Source organism: Calidris pugnax, unplaced genomic scaffold, assembly GCF_001431845.1.
Source record: "Calidris pugnax isolate Ruff unplaced genomic scaffold, ASM143184v1 scaffold20, whole genome shotgun sequence".
Classification (NCBI taxonomy): Eukaryota; Metazoa; Chordata; class Aves; order Charadriiformes; family Scolopacidae; genus Calidris; species Calidris pugnax.
In genome coordinates this window covers 16626636-16644327 of record NW_015094510.1, presented here as the reverse complement: position 1 = coordinate 16644327, position 17692 = coordinate 16626636, and positions in this window count along the sequence as shown.

Sequence of the window (17692 nt, the reverse complement as noted above, 5' to 3'; positions counted from 1 at the left end):
CTTCTTCCATGTCCTTTGTCACTAACTCTCCTGCCTCACTGAGCAGTGCACCCACATTTTCACTGGTCTTTCTTTTGCTGCTGATAGGTGATACCTGTGGAAATCTTTCCTCATCACCCTTCAGGTTGGTTCTGACTTTTCTAACCTCGGTCTTTCATGCTGAGACAGTATCTCTCTATTCCTGCTGTGTCACCTGTCCTTGCTTCTACTTCTTTAATTAAAGTTTAAAGTTTGTACTTCAAGCTCCTTTTAAACATAATAGGAAAACACTGTAGAGAGAAAAGAATTACTCTGACAAGCTTATGGTAGCTCACATTGCTGAAGAGATGCGTCAACCACATTTCCCGAGTGCTGATGGCTCCTGTCATTTACCATGTTGTCCAGCTGAGGATTGACAAAGATATAAAAAAACAGAGGCCTGATTTTAGCCCAGCAACATCATTCAAGAAGGTTGCAAGGACTCCAGGGCTTTGCTAAAACAACGGCCTGAGCTGAGCGAATACATGTGTGATGTCAAACAGAAGATCACAAAACCTTTGAACCTTTTATATGGATATGGACTGGAAAATATGGACTATTCCTAAAAGGTTTGGCATTAAAAGTGACATCCATTATTGTGACTTCAGCTCACGAATATGGCAAGAATTGTTTGTAACACATATTATTAGATATGTAAGTTAATCAGGAGGAAAATTGAGCCCCATATGGGAATACTGAATACTGGTTTGTTCTCCTTGAAGCTGCCGCAATAAAGATAGAAAATAAAGGGGATAAACTGAGACTTTTTTTTCATTAAAAGGTTTTTTTTTTTAGAAAATATATCCTTATTCCAGTGCATTGCTAACCCAATTTTTTTCAAAAGTATTCAGAGGGAGAAACAGAATTTACTACTGCTTAACACACCCTGGAATAACCAACAATTTCTTGAAGCACAAAACTAGAAGGGTGCAGACAGTGCTTAAATTCATGTTCTCAGGGTTTGGGGCCAGGATTTGAGACAAGTCTCTGAAACCCAGCTGAGTGGCTACACTAAGAAGTGCTTCTCCAGAAGTTGTCTCCTTTCTCTTTGGAGGGGAGCTTGGTCAGGAGCTTCTAAACAGAAGTTTTGCTGAATAGGACCTAGTTGTAAGTAAGACTTTGGTTTCAGCAAATAGGCATTTGTCAATTTAAAACATGTGCTATGGGCAAACGTTCCTGCCTTGCTCCAAGGCTGGGTTTCTTCAGAGCTTGGAGGTGTTCAGGAAGGTGGAAGGGGCTCCACGCAGGTAGAGAGAGCCTATCATCTCATGGGACTGCACAACACACACAGGAGATGCAACAGAGCTCGTTTGTGTTTGAACACAGTGGTTTGGATTGAGGAAAATTGTTAGTCTCTGTTGGTTCATGTCCTGTCCTGAAGGCCTGGGGAAATGAAGGACAGGAATATGGGAGTGTGGCATGGTGAAACTTTTCCAGAAGGGCTACCTATCCAAAGGATTGAGTGAAAGTTGGCTTTTCTACAAATGTCCAGGTCTGGAGATGTGCATGCTAATGGAACAGTGAATTCCTATTTTGCAGATACATCTAGAAAGAGAAATGCTTTCTATTTGCTACCTCCCACTTACCCAGCCTGGGATAAGGGTCTTACTCAGTTCAGCCTGAGAGATGGAGGTTTGGGGGGATAATAGGAATTTCACAGATGAAAAGAAAGAGACAGGAGTGTGAGGAGAAAAGGGGAAGGGAGGAGGAGGTAGAAGTCCTGGCACAAATATTTAAGCATTCAAAGTGTTACAAAACTAGCCCTTGTAGGAGTAAAAGCCTCGTGTGATGGAGATACAGGCGTTGGGGTGATTATTTCTGCTGTCTGTGAAGCCAGGAGGTTAAAACAGAGAAATGATAAGTGAAGAAGAGTTATGAGCAGTGAAGACAGAGGCAGTCCAGGCGCTGGTACGCGCACATGCACCGGGCAGTTGGCCTGGGCCCATTGCTGAGCCAGGACCCTGGCCAATTTTCCCTTTTTTTTTTCTTTTTTTTTCCCTTCTTGGAAGAAAAGGAGCGGGGTTAAGCTGACCGGAGAAAGCAAAGCTACCATAGCCTTTTGTGGCCTGTAAAGCCAAGTACAGACTGTCATTGTCAGGCTGTGTAACACAGTCCACTTTTGTTGTTTACTCGCAGCAGCGGGTGGAAGGAACTGCTCTAAATTATGTTGGGTGACGGGGAGCCAGGAGAAGGGCTGTCGTAGGAGGAGGCTCCGCTGTCTTCCTGAACTTTCACTTTTGATTTTCAGCTGAGCTGGAAACATGATTCCTTATTGGTTTTTTGGGTTTTTTTTTTTGTTTTTTTTTTTTTAATGCCTGGACCCAAGACCAGATCCTCAGCTGGGATAAATCAGCTCTGCTTCCCCGTAGCCAAAGAAGGTAGGAGGATGCACAGCGGTTCAGGATACGACTCGTCTTGTTTAGAGACCGGAGTGCTTCTTTTCCCTGGTAAAAATCAGACCACCACATTCATGTGCTCAATCATCAACTACGTGAACATTTTTCAAAAGTACAACTTCCCAATGACCCAGAGTGCCTTTAAATAAAGAAGTGCTATTGGACCTCGGTAGTGTGAAAGGAACGGTTGAAATCCCTGTCTTGCCCAGCTGTTAAACCTGTGTTTGATTTCTGAAAAACCTATAGAGAAAAAGGGTTAAAGGAGACCATACAAGAAGTAGAAGAAATAAATTGAATGCACATGTGCAATCATTATTCATACTAACGTTCCCTGTATTACTTCATAACACAGCTGTATACACAAAAAAAAAACAGTCCAGTTTGGTTTCTTCCTATTCGAATCTTATTAATTTCTGTTTAATGGAACACAAATGTTTGCGCTCTTCATTTTGACGAATGCAGCCTCGTAGTGTATTTGTTAAGCATTAGCTAGCGCGGTTGTGACCATCTAATACAAATGTCTCTGGGCCTTTCATGGCTCCTGACAGGACATCTTTTGAGCATGACAGTTGCCATGGGGACGGGTGCAATGCCTATTTGGAAGGAAAATTGGGAGCAATGCTCATTACGTCAAAAACTACATCGGGGTGGGGGGGGGTGGGGAGGGAAGGAGAATGTTTGCTTCTTGTGCTGACACTTAGCTGCTTGTTTTACCCGCCACCCACACACTTCCATCAAACAATATCTCTTTCAAATGCAGAAGTCAAAGTTTGCATCTCCTATCGTTCCAGCTGGAACAGGCCAGGGCTGTGTGAAAGGAATATCATCGCACGCGGGGCCGGGGCACTGCCTGGCTGGCTCTCTCTGTCACTTCATAAGGCAGCAACACTGAGCCCTCTCAGCTCTCCCCTCCTCCTGCCCCTCAGCCCAACGCTTCCCCCGGCTCCCGGGGGAACCGCGGGGACACACGGGGTGACGCGGGGAGGGGGCAGCTGGGCAAACCCCGCCAGCTTGCTCGAAACCAGCAGATTTATTGTGGGTTTACACTGGTCGGGAGGAGGTGCCCATGCGTATCACAATTTCCACAGATAGGGAAGGCAGCAATAATGAACGAAAGCCTTCAGGTCCTCCCTGTCCCCCTAGAACACTGTGAGGAGTCAAGGAAAAAAAAAAACAACCCTTTTTGTAGAAAACGAGTCCCAGACCCTCTTGTTTTGAGCTGTCACTTGTCCTATATTCCTTTAAAGCCTGCACATTTCTTCCATTAGAAATCCACCATCGCTATATTTTTCACTGAGTTGTTCTTTTGACTTAGACTTTCAAAAAAAAACCCCAAACCCACACTGAAAAAAAAGCCCCAACTCCCCCAACACTGGATACTAGCCAAACAGTCGAAGGAAGAGAAGCAGCAGACTTGCCACAAGGCCCAGGTTTGGTGGTGGGATGGGGGCGGGGGAAAGTTAGCAAAGCATGCAAATGTGAGGTTTCGGGTGCTGGGGTATTATACAAAATTTTCTCAGTGAAACACAGGAGGTGACCACAACACCTTGCTGACAGCCCGTGATGCCCACACTGAAGGCAATTTGGGGGCCAGCCAGGTGCTTGGTCAGGTTGGGGCCAGCCAGGGTGCTTGGTCCCCGAGATACCTGCATCCCAAATGATCCCCCCTACAGTCCTGCTTTGCTTTCTGTGTTTTACAGGGACAGGTTGGGGCCAGCCAGGTGCTTGGTCCCCGAGATACCTGCATCCTGAATGATCCCCCCTACAGCCCTGCTTTGCTTTCTGTGTTTTACAGGGACAGGTTGGGGCCAGCCAGGTGCTTGGTCCCCGAGATACCTGCATCCTGAATGATCCCCCCTACAGCCCTGCTTTGCTTTCTGTGTTTTACAGGGACAGGTTGGGGCCAGCCAGGTGCTTGGTCCCCGAGATACCTGCATCCTGAATGATCCCCCCTACAGCCCTGCTTTGCTTTCTGTGTTTTACAGGGACCAGGTGCCCACAGCAGCCCTCAGGGTTTTGCATTTCCCCTGCCCTTAGGATCACACAGGCAATCCAGAACCTGTTGAGTCCACGTGCTAGACGTCTTGGAAATACGACAACTTCCCCAGCATCATCTGGATGAATACAAATTATCTCACATATGGAACAGGGAGGTGGAGTGGTGGAGTTGGCCTCTGCTTTTGCGGGGAAGGAGGAGGGGGGGGGTGACTTTGGGGTTTTTACGTGCTGTCAGAGCATTTTTTCATTCTCTTCACTGTGAGGTTGCGGACGTGAAATGTGGTGCAGAGACAGAGTCAGCTTTGACACACTTGCAGGTTTCCTGGCCTCGATCAGCCTGCGGTGTTCCTCGCCGGGGCCTCTTTGCACCAGAAAGGCTCCTCGACAGCCTCCCTCTAACACGCTGCCCTGTCTGCAGGCAGCAATTAATTTCTAAGGTTTTATTTAATTGAAAAAAAACCCCAACCTTCAACACCCCCCCTCCTAGAAATGTATTCCATTATGTGCAGCTGTAACAATTCTCCCTCCCCTCCCGTTCAGCCATGCATTGACAGCTGCCTTTAAACTTGAACTTTCTCCACTCCTGCAGAGCCTGCTACCATTTGAACTAATATCATCCTCTAGCAGCAGCAGCAGCAGCAGATGTTATCTCATCCGGGGAGAGAGGTTTCCAGGCCTGAATGCCAGAGCTGCAGTGGAGGGTCACGCATTCCCCATGGAGTCACAACCCTGCAGGAGCCCTAAGGCTGATTTGGCATAGGGGTGACAACGGGAGTCCCAGGGAGTGCCCAGACCTTGGTGCTCTCCTCTCTTCCCCACTCCTTTTCTTCTTGTGGCATTCACCAGAGCCAGGAGGCCACATCTGAAAGGTGCAGGATCTCCACTGGGCTCTCTTGACTCTCCCTCACCTTGCCCACGGTTTGATCACCACTTTTAAAGGGCTCATTTAGCCCCATTAGATGGTTCTTTTCCTTCATTAAAGCACCGTGTGTGAAAGTCCAGCTTCTCTTAGCTTTTCTACACACCCAGGTGCTACCCTCCGTCACAACCTCTTGAAGCAGATGATTAGGTTTGTCTAAATACTGATGTGGTTTATGATTGTTCATTGTATGCTACACGGAAATATGCAATCAATTCAATATTTATGCTTATAAAATAATAATATCAATACATATTTTATTTCTAAAACAGTTTCTCTCTCAGTACGTATAGCTAAAAAGAATTATAACACATGAAAAACCAGCACTGCAGCAAGTTTCAGAGTTAGCCTGTGGTATGTGTTTGCCTATGGCAAACATGAGGCAATTTGAACTAATTTAGCCATCCCTGCCTAGTCACATCTTCCATCACAATAATTTATCTGGCTATCTAATCATTTTGTTTTGTTAAAACTTTAGGCCCAATTGTTTCTCCACATTTATGCATGCAATGGCACGCATGTGTCTCTTAGGTTTACTGGGAATTACAAGTCTGTCTTTGAAGGGAGAGCTCTAGATCAAAGGTTTATCTGTTTGAACAAAATTTGTACGAAAACTATTCTGGAGAAGATCATTCTATAATAGACCAGTGTGAATTTATTCCCAGTTACTTTGCTTTTTGTACTGTCTGAAAGTGTAGGTTTTTTTAAAATCTAAACTGAATTGAAAAGAGTGAGATTTTCATAATATCTGATAAAAAGTTATTGGTTTATCAATTTTACAATGAAAAAAATATTTTCAGAATTTGATTGTCAGTTTTCAAGGAATCTAATGTTTAACTTTTCATTTTATTATTTTTACACAATTTCATTTATGCCAGCATCAAAAATCACAAGCAGGAGACACTATGAACCAGAAAAGAAGATCAAACGTTTAGACATGCTAAATAGCACTTGCGTCTCTATGATTTTTAAAGATAATTAAAATAATAGAATGCTTCAATTAAGTAATTACATGCTATCACTAATTACACATTGTGAAATACTGTAAATAATGAGTATAAAAATGAAAAACACATTACATTAACAAAAAAAATAATTAAAATAAATTTTGAAATGAACTTTTGCAAATCATCAGATGTTTCCAGTTTCCACTTCATGGAAAATTTCAGCTGTATTTGGTTATGTTCTAAGTCTCTGACAGCCTCAATAGATGTTAGAGATCTCAGAGCAAGGAAAATATATGTCATTTCGAAACACTACTATTACAATTAAATCTGCTGTCTCACAGAGACTCTATTAAGCAGGGAATAAACACCGTCCTAAGTGTTTATTAGGAAGAAGCTCTGCTTTCCAAACACTCGAGATAACTGCTTTTTGTTCTATGGCAACCAGGTTTCGAAAGAAAGATGTTTCATTGTTCTCCGTAACAAACCTCCCACGCGCTTTTGCTTTCTCCTTCTTGCCGTACCTCACAGAGCTGCACTTTGCACACAGGGATCTGAAATCAGTCCTGGCACAAATAACCACCGATGCTCAAGCTGGCCCACAGGCGTGTTTAGACATGTGTCTGCTTTTCTGCCCAGGGTCCAGCCTTCCACAGAGGTACTGTCTCCAGTGCCCAAAACTAAAGGAGATTGGAAGACCTAGTGGTGGGCTTCAGCTCACCTGACATGGCATGCTGCTGGAGGAGACCTCTGTGTTTGAGGGAGTTGCATCAGCTGGAGATTTCTTCCTTATTTGAATTTGCTTGGCAATACTATAATTGTACAAAAGAAGTGTTTCCTTTGAGCCAACAGTATCAAGAACGCAAACAGACTTAGGCTGTTCCACCCAGGACCATCGATCACCTCTTTCTTTCCAAACCCAGGCTGAAGTTTTTGTGAACAGGCTGAAGGATGGAAAAAACCACTGGGGGGATCTTGATCTCTCAAGCAGAAAACAGAAATTTAGGGAAAGATAAGAGTGACTCAGATCTAAGAAATATTAGAAGACTATAAGTGTTTGTTTTCCCTGAGTTTCCTGGGTCTTGCTGAAAGCAGCAGCCTCAAAAAATTAGTCAGCTGAAAGGCTTGCAGTGTAAGTGCAGGGTAACATTTAGATTTCCTCTTCTTGCTGATGCAGGAATAGCCCTGGTTACAAAGAACATGGATGTCTGGTACAGCTAAAGTGCATTTGTGCCAGAGCTCCTATGATGTGTTCCTACTACCATGGCCCCTTGCTTTGTCATGCTCGTTTAAAATAAAATCACTGGCTGGTGATTAATGACACACACACATATTAAAAAAAAAGGAGAAAACAGTTATGGTCTGATATGTCTGCTAGGTCTGCATCACTGGTAAATGAAAAGGACCATTGTTTTAGCTGGGAAGATTGCCATCAGAGACTGAGAGCTAGGGTTGCATCCAGACAACACAGCAAAGGTTGTCCAGCTAAACGAAAGATATTGGTATCCAGATATCCTTGAGGAAAGAACTGGGAGAAGATGTGTCTGGGGAATGACACACCTGTGAAGTTTCCCTTTCCTGAGTGAAATGGCTGAATCACTTAAGCGGGATGATGCTCTTGACATGCCCTTGGAATATTCTGTTCCTGGTCTGGCCACTTTCCCTTCTCCTTCCACAACTCTCTTCCAACACCAGCATCATTAAGTGTAATTAGCTTCCTTTTCCACAACTGAAGCCTGGATTTATGGTACTTTGTGTATTCTGCTACTTCAATCCATTTTCTGGCCTACATGCCACTTGTACCAACATTGGCATTCCCAGTTAAAGCTGTTCAACCCCTTAACTCCTTGCAAGCCTGCGGCTGGTGCCCCAGTTACCCGTTACCGAGATAGTGCAGTGCAAATCAACTCCTCCGTCCCTTCTAGGAAATGGAAGTCCAAAATCAAATGAGAGTAACTATATTATCCTATTTCTAACACTGCCTTTTCCCTTTTACTCTATCAGGATCCTTCCTTTATTGAGCTGCTCTCTTCTCTCCCCCTTCTCTTTCCCACATGTCCTTCATGAATCCAGAGCCCTCTCTCTTCCCCAAGGTGAGGTTCCCATGCATTTCCTTGCAACCACACAGGGATTCAATTCGCTCCTCTTCAACTAACACTCAAACTCAGGCCCTAAATGCTGAAACCACTCAAAACAGCAGAAAACAATTCCTGCTTCCTGTCTCCTCAGGGCTACATCCTAGGCTTTGTAACCCAAATATTCCAGGAAACCTTCACACAGTATCTTCACATAGTTTCACAGGGTTCATGCTTCTTCATTCTTATCAAGGGCCATTTTGAGTGTTTCCTCACTCAACAAACATACCCTTCTTGGGTTTTCTCCTGTCCTCTCTATTGTGAGCTCATGGTTTCAGGGTTTCTCCAGAAATAAAACAGCATGGAATTGCTGTCTTCCTAGTCTCTCCTGACAAATAAGGAACAGAATAAATCAATCTTTATACAATTTCTCCTCCAAAAAGTGATGCTATGTTTCAGAAGAAAACAACGAGCAGAAAAAATGGAATTTGGTCCCTACCTTACCCCAACAGGATGAATTCCCTTCACGTTTGTCCTGATTGGGCACAGAGTTCATGCACTTAGCATTCATTTTGCATCCCTGCTCGTGCTCCTCAATGAATGTGGCCCAAAAACCTCCATCAAAGATACAGATATTGGCAACAATCTCAAATTTGATACCCTCCGTGGTCTATGTTAAGCAAGTACTTTGAATGCATGGGAGAGCATTTCTATATTGAGCTCTATTTCCTCATTCTTGGAAGAGGAATGTTCTATAGTTACTGAAGAAGCTTATGCCATATGGTCCCACCTACATGATCTTCCTTCCTGTTTTCACAGTATATTTTGCGCTATTTAGCCACTTTTTTTTGTTTTGCTGTTGATGTACCCACAGTGATCCAACAACAGCTAGTTTCTTGCTGTTCAGCCATAGAAGAATTGCAACACTAACAACTCTGTGCCTGTGTGTGACTGAGTCTAATAGAGGGATGGTAATTTTTCCCTTAAATTGTTCTTCTCAGTTCCATCATCTGTCTCATCTCCTGTTATTAATATTGTTAACACTGTTCTTGTAACAACAGCCAGAGGCTTTGGCCTTCAGCTACATAAAGCATTGAAATACTTTTTTTTTTTCCTTTTCCTTTTCACTATCTATTAAGGTCACAGCAAGATCTGCTTCACTTTTTCCTCTACTTTCCCCCTATATTAAATGTAAATATGTTTTTATGCTGTTAAGTGGGAATGCTGTTAAGTGGGAAAGACAAGTCTGCAAAACTCAGAGAGTGCCAAATGCCCTGTGCAGAATTAATTTGCCTCCCCCCTTCCCCCGTCTGCCAGTGCCCACAATAGCTCACTGCTTTTTTCCATCGTAGTCAGAGGAGGCAGAGACTAAGAAAAAAAACACAATGCAATGACAGGAAAATATGAAAATTGAATTTAAAAAATCACAAATGTGGAAAAATAATAAAAGTCATCATCAACCACTAGACAAGGGACTCTATGAGCTACAACTCTGTTATCCAGCTGAGGGTCATGTCCTGAAATGTCTATAGAACATCCTGAAAATTTCCTGAGCTATTAGAAACTTAAATTACTTAGTCTTCAGGCCTGATTAAAGAAAAGATTAATCACTTACTGCAGAATGTTTTATATTATACCTGCTGTGTGAGGACCTCTCCTTGATTTTTAAAGTCCAATGTCACAGCTCCTCTGTCAAGCAAATATTATCCTCGTAGTACAGAAAAATGCATTTAGATGTGCACGAAGTCAGACTATTTTTAAATACTTTTTATACTGTAAGTTAGACCATAATTACCAATGGAAATATATTTAGTTAAAAAGGGGTAAAGGATTTCCTATAGTTTCCTGTGGTAGTCCTCAGTTTCTCTTCATTTCTATTTTCTTATTTTGGGTTCTGTGTCACTTTTTACATATTATAGATACAAATGAAAAAATAGAGAGGAATCTGTCACTTACTCCACAGTAAATAGATTCACCATGTTCAGCTCCACATTAAGGAGATTGAATGGGAAGTTACCTCTTATTTATTTCCCTATTTTAGGTAATCATCTACTGGGTTCTAGATTTAGGAGAAAAACCCCAAACCCCCTCAAAATTCATTACTTTTAAATTTTAAAGCATAGAGGCTTTCAGACTTCTACATCATTAAGATGGTATACAAATAATGACCATCAGACTTTTGTAAGACTATTTCCAAAGTGAAAAGGGTTATTTTACTGCCGTGACTACCATTACTGCCACGACTACTATTCATCAAAATTTGGTCAGAAAAGTAATAGAGGATTCCTTGGCCGTGTTTGTAATAATGTTTGGTAAATTCATTTTTTTCTGAAGTATGGGTAAAAACTAGGCTAAGCTGGGCCACTCAAATGATGGGTTCAGTACTGAAAGTACTTGTAGTAAGGGCCAGCTTTGCACATCTGAGCAGCTTAAACCAACTCTAGAGGAAATATACCCATGTGTAACATTTACTCAGATTTGTAGGATCAGGGTTTACATTAGGAAACAGTGCTGCAGGCCTGCTTAGGGGAACAAAATAGAACAGCTGCACCTAATACGTGTCATTATAATTATTGGCTTAATCTGTCCCCTGTGAAAACAAAACTATGCTAAAATGGCATTTGCCTAAGCTGAACTTGAGAAACAATTAACAAATGTGGCTCCAAAGTTTAAATGAGGCTGGAGGACACTGCCACTGCTGACGCTTGTGGCTGCGTGCAGGGACAACGTGTGGAGATGTGCAGAGTCCAAGTCTCTCCGGGGCCCTGGGGCACCTGATGTAAAACCATGTCTCCTCCTGCATCCCTGGCTGTATGGTTGGGACAGTCTCTTGCACAAGGATGGGCTTTTTCAGTGGTGGACTCCTTCTCCCTGTGTGTTCTCCTGCAGCCCAGGAGCCTGGCACCGAGCACACGTGGCTTCTTTCGGATGTCTTTCTCCCTAAGCACATTGGATTGAAGGATATTTCCAGGAGGTCTGCATGGATCAGTGATCAATCAAATCATGGTCCTCGTGGGGCCAGGGCGAATAAGGGAAGGTAGCAGACTGTACAGACAGAGTGCAGGAAAAGACAAGCTGTAAAAAGAAACGTTGTGAGTTATTCCCCAGCAGGCTGCTGAATGAGTTAAGTCAGCTCAGGGGCTGCTTTGACTTGCACTCAGCCCAGCAGAGGTTTTATGTGAGCACTTACAGCAACGGCTATAGCAACCCATCATGGTACAGATAGCACCTTGGAGATGCAGGGAACCAAAGGTACTCATGGACTGAGGACATGGGCTTTTGAACACCCTGAAAAGGGGAAACTCTTAGCCAAAGAACAAATCAGATACATGAGCTTGTCAACATGTGCCATATAGCATCCTTTTATTGTTACTCTCACAGCATTTAAGAGCTTGCAAAGAAGTATCATTGTGTGTGGAGAAAGTTCTTCCTCTGTGCAGGTGGGCTACCCGGAATTCCTTCAGGTCATGTTGGGTATATTCTGTAAAAATTCACTGTTGCTTGGGTTTTTGATAGAAAAAAAGAAGCCTGATCCATGCAAAGGGGGAGAGGCAGAGGGAGGAATTCAAAATTCAGAAAGGATCTCCAGTGGAACAAGGTGACAGCTGAATCTCCATTGGAAAGGATGAAACATGAAAGAAATGTCAAAAGACACCATAATTTTTTTATTTTCAGAAACAACCAATCAGATCTAAATTCAATTATTACTTCTAATTTCTCAGGAGCCTTATGTAATTAAGGACACCTTTAAAAAGCAGAGAGATGAACATACAGCACTTTTTTTTGTGTGTCAAGAAATCATCTCAGCAAGGCAGAAAGGAACAAATACAGAATCACAGAATCAATAGTTAGAAACCAGGAATGGAAGTACTGTGTTGGGAAGTGGGAGCCCCTCTTCCCCACACCAGCACTGTCCAGTGCAGTGTTGGACGCCGGGGGCTGCACAATCCACTCTGCCCAGGGCTCTGCTTGACCGTGCAGATCATCAAGTTCTTCTAAGTGGCCGTCAGTTGTAAGAGATAGGTGTCATTTCCAGCCTTGTTTTTCTTGGATTTTGCACAGGCTCTGAGTTTGTTACAGTAGGGTGGGGAATGATCTGAGGGTTCATATACTGTGTCCAGTGGGATGGAGAATGATCTGAGGATGGAGATGATGATCTGGAATGATCTGATGATGAAGAATGATAGGTTTTTTACAGTTCTGCCCCCCCCCCCAGTTGAAGAAGAAGAGGGAACTACTGGAACTACTGGAAAGAGTCCAGCAGAGGGCTACAAAGATGACCAAGGGAATGGAGCAGCTCTCTTATGAAGAAAGGCTGAGAGACCTGGGTCTGTTTAGCCTGGAGAAGAGAAGACTGAGAGGGGATTTTACCATAATTACTTATAAATATCTAAAGGGCTAGTGTCAAGAGGATGGATCCAGACTCTTTTCAGTGGTGCCTTTTGGCAGAACAAAGGGCAACAGGCACATGTTGGAACACAGGAGACTGTCTGAATATGTGGCAGAGCACTGGAACAGGTTGTCCGGAGAGGTTTTGGAGTCTCCTTCTCTGGAAATATTCAAAACCTGCCTGGATACGTTCCTGTGCAGCCTGCTCTGGGTGACCCTGCTTTGGCAGGGGGGTTGGACTAGATGATCTCTGAAGGTCCCTTCCAGTCCCTACTGTTTTGTGATTCTGACATGCAGAGGAAGTCATACTGGGCATTTCTGACTAAACTGAGTGGTGTGATGTCCACAATTGCAGGGTTGGTGACTTTGTAATCCAGATAGCTCCATCTAGTCCCAAAATACTTGCAAAAAGATTCAAGATTGAAGGACACAAGAAGGTGGCACCGGCCCTCTGGTCAGCTCTGGATTTTACCCAGAACCTGGGCTTGGACAGCATTGGTGGTGTAAGGATATCCACGTGGTGGTGTACCATGTTGGAACGTTTTCACTGGTGATGTAAAAATACCTACATGAGAGACCTGGTGATGAGCATGTCCAGAATAATGTGTGGGATCGTCAGCAAAGATCTTAGATTCACCTTTTCTGGGGGCATCTCTGCCTACAGGCCTGTTTGCAAACAGTAGCTTTTCTTCACAGGTGATGTCAGATCCATGGAGATCTTGGGCAAAGGTTGGGGATGTGGGCTGCTCCCTCTTTCTAACTGCCTGCTGGATGCCTCTCTGCTAAACTGGACCAAGCAGAACCCTGTTGAATTGAGGTCCTGGACAACTGCCAAGAGTACTCACCTCTGAGCTTAAACCAGCTCTGTCTGTAACTATTTTCTTTGGTGCACAGCATGGCACTGTAGCACAGGGCTCTTCAAAAGACCAGCTCCTAAGACCTTGTTTTGTAGTGGCAGACCTTGAGGTCAAATTCAGCCAGCCTTCTACACACTGCCACTTGGTATTATACAGTTCATTTATTTCATCAGCTACTTTGGTGGAAATGAGGAGCGTATCAGTCCTGGGGCTACTGGAACATGGCTACCCCTTTAGACAAGGGAGAGCTACAGCCATGATGCCAAATATTTTTAGGGAGTTTTCATGTAACTGTTTTGTAAGCACAGGTTGATTATTTTTTTCTGACCTGTTAGATTTTAGCACGATATTCACTGCTGTCATCTTTATGGCACAGAGCTTTGAGGCTCTGACTACAAATAGTGTTACACGTTGTACATTCATTTGTTTTGTTTTCCAGAATGGCTGGAACAACTTCTTATTTTCATGTAGATCTCATAGATGCAGATAGGTCTATGTTGCTCTTCTGTGCCTACTCTAGCCAGGAATTCCACCAACATTTCAATGCCTGTTATTCAGTAACACTTATTAAAGTAAAAGGAAAACCTGTGATGATCTTCCTAACTACTTTTGGAAACCACAAGAAGTGTCTTGAGTAGATAGCAGATCTTCACACCTTTTGACATATGCGCTACATACATGGAAAATGTAGTGACATTTTTCCAGCCGTGAGAGTCTCACCCTCTGCATAAACATCAAAGGGAACATACCTGGAAGATTCACTCAGATGAAAAGTGTGAATTCATCACAGATTCCTCCTCAGCATCTGCCCAGACTAAAAATAAGCAGAACCAGAGAGATTACCACATCAGAAGGCGGGAGTATCTAGCCAAAGTTGAACTGTGTCTTTCCCCAGTGCTGCCAAGACGTGGGGAAGGCAGCTCTAGATGACTTCTGCTTGGCCTTTCAGCTAGTCTTTGACTGGAGTGACCTTAAAAGGCTGCTGACTCTCTCACTGGTGACACTGGAAGACATTGGCAGAATGGTACTGACTTTGCTACAGCTGCTCCTGCTTTTTGTACGATTGATTGAGGTGAGCACTCCTAGCACTCAAATATGGTGCCTGCAGGGCATCTGTTTTTCACCACTCATGTAAAATCTATATATAACTGTTAGCTATTATTAACTATTAGTTATGGTATAATGTACACATGAAACAAGCCATGTTGTAAACAATATATTAGTGAAGCACAGCACTTTTTCAGTACAGGAGGCTGTCAAGGCCTGGCTGAAGGCTTAAAGTTAGAGCATGAACAGACCAAACTGAGCCAAGCCTGTCTGAAAGAAGAATCAACGGAACGGCAAATTTTCCTGCACTGTGGAAAAGAAGAGGCTCTCACAAGGCAACACAGGGAAAAGCCTCAAAGCCACGCTGTAGTCACCTGGCTTGCAAGGAGAGTCCCCAGGTAGCACTACCTGTCATTTATTTATATGGGTCTTGACATATTAGTAATGTTACACAGACATGACAGTCCACAATTCTGCATGGGCCAGACAGATGTGCAGAAGTTATTACAGTTGTTTAACAAGTACGGTGTGGAGAAGGAAATGTATTGCTCAGGGAGAGCGCTCTGGCACAGCTGGGACCAGGGCACAGCCTCCCTGCATCCAGGCTTCATCCCCTCAAAGACCTGCGGCTTCCTTTCCAGCCCTACCATTATTCCTGAGGGGCCTGCAGTTAAAGATCTGAGCCTTCTGTTTCACTGTACAGGAACAGGTTGGTTTGCCCCCTTAAAAGTCAAGTGTAAAATGCTAATACAAAAGCAACAATTTTTATTGAGCGTGAAATAATGTCACGGACCAGCAGAACTGCGTGACCGCTCTGTGGCCACACTCACGTACGGAAGCCACAGCAAGCAGCTGAATTGCATGCACATAGTGGAGAGAAGAGGGAAAGCTGGCCGGCTCCAAAGCGCAGGGACACCACCTCTCCTTCCCGTCCAGATGCCCGGGAGGGTGGTGGGTCCCTTGAGGTGTTCACAGTCAGATTGTGGAAGGCTCTCGAGGCAGTGGCACATTCTGCTTCCCTGTTCCTCCTCGGGGAGTTGTTTTCATTTTGTCTTCTGCAGAGGTACATCAAATAAAAGCAACCTTCACTTCTACCACAAGCTGAAAGCATCAATTCTGGTAAGCATTCCCCAGACTTCAGCTAATCCAAGACTAATGAAGAAGTTAACAGCAGCGTAGCCTGGATTAGGTTGAGTTTCAACAGCCTCAAGAACTTAAAAAAAAATGAGCTCCCTCTTCCTAAATGAGACTGGCTGAAAAACCATGCTACTTGCTTTTGAAGCACAGTGCAGGCTGTTTTTATGTAAAGTCTGAAGTCAGAGTGTAGTTTCCAGGTCCTGTGTTCAACCGCAACTTTTTTCTCCTCAAGCACAAGCCTCGATGTAATGACATGACCGTGTAAACTGAGACTTCATTAAAAAAATCTCATTGCCATACAGCTGACAAAACCTCAAAAGCTAACCACATTGTCACAGTGATAGAAAAGTTTTCTAAAAGAGAAAATAATTTTGGTGAATAAGGCTTCTTTTTGCTGGGTTTCAATATCTCAAAGGTAGACATGCAGAACAATGTATCAGTTAATCTGAAAAAAATAAACAAGCAGCTATGAAAAAGAACTGTGATTATTTTTTTTAAGCTTTTCCAGCATTTAACTCTAGATATCACCAGTACCAGTAGTACAGAAATTAAGGCCTTATTCAGAGAAATAGTGAATATTAATAAAAAGGAAAGAGGGAGGTAGTTTTTCCTTCTTATATATTTACAAAGCTTCTGGTTTTTGAACCAAATATTTTTTATTTCTATTAACAAGAAATAAAGACACTTCAAATAGAAACATACCTGAGTTTTCTCACATAAGCGTATACAGTGTCTTGAGTTTTTGAACTTCTGAGAAACAGCCCTGGTTTATAAATAAAGTGAGTAGGAATAAGTAACTGTGCAGTTAGTGGCATCAGGGCTTAGCTCATCAATGAAACTCCTCACATAAAAAAGTTAGGGACATACAGAAGTGTTTATAGGGTCAGGACTTCAGAGCAAGTGATGAGTGCAATGGAAATCCCTAAACCAAAGAGACAAGCCCCACATCTTTGATCCATGAATCACACAGCCCTTTGCATACATTGACTAATGACCATGCATCAGCCTTGTGTAACAACCATCACAAATATTTTGATAGTTCTTATTTTACAAGTGGTAAAGATCTATTGGAGAAGGCAGTAATTGTTCTGATTTATGACTGGCTCAGAGACATGAAGCGGCTGTGTCTGCTCCAAGGTAAAGAAAGGGCTTGAAAACAAAACCTAAACCATGGTGACCCCATCACCCCATGTCTCCCATGTGGATGGCTGGCTGTGCCCTGGCAGCAGCCTGACAACAGCTTGGGTCCATAGTGCAGCTATCTTAAATATTAGACATCTAGCCAAGCCTGTTGTCTGTGGTCTCTTTGCAGTTGGTGGAAAGACAGGCACCAGCCTTCCCACCGGTCTTGAAGACCTACAGAAGTTTGGGATGAATGGCACCATTACAGGTATATCTCTCTGCATAGCTGGGTGAGTGACTTGGATAGGACACTAAACGTATGGACACCTAAAATCACGCTGAAGGAGTTTATAGAAAGGAAGGCTTGACCTCGGATGGTTCACAGTTGCCAGCAGCCATGAAGGCCTTCAGAGCCTTTTCAGGTTTCTCCTGACTAATGGGTCACCGTGAGCTCAAAGCTGCCAGTCCATCAGCCCAAAGGCACCCTGCGTGTTTAAGTGCTCAGCTTTCAGGGGCATCTGGAGCTTGAGCACAACCTCTTTTAGCATGGGTTGTATGTCAAAAACGCAATCTGATCTTGGACATCTGGCAAATATATGTATAAGCTTAATTGAGAGAATAAACATTCCCCAAAGATCCAGAGTCCTGAGATTGCAACCTTGACTTTAACCATTTGGCTTTCTTCACATGCTAGTAAATGCCATCTATCATGCATACCACATTAGAGCCTGCCCCCCCCCCCCAAAAAAAAAAAAATAAAAAAAACAAAAGTTCCATAAAACGGAAGAAA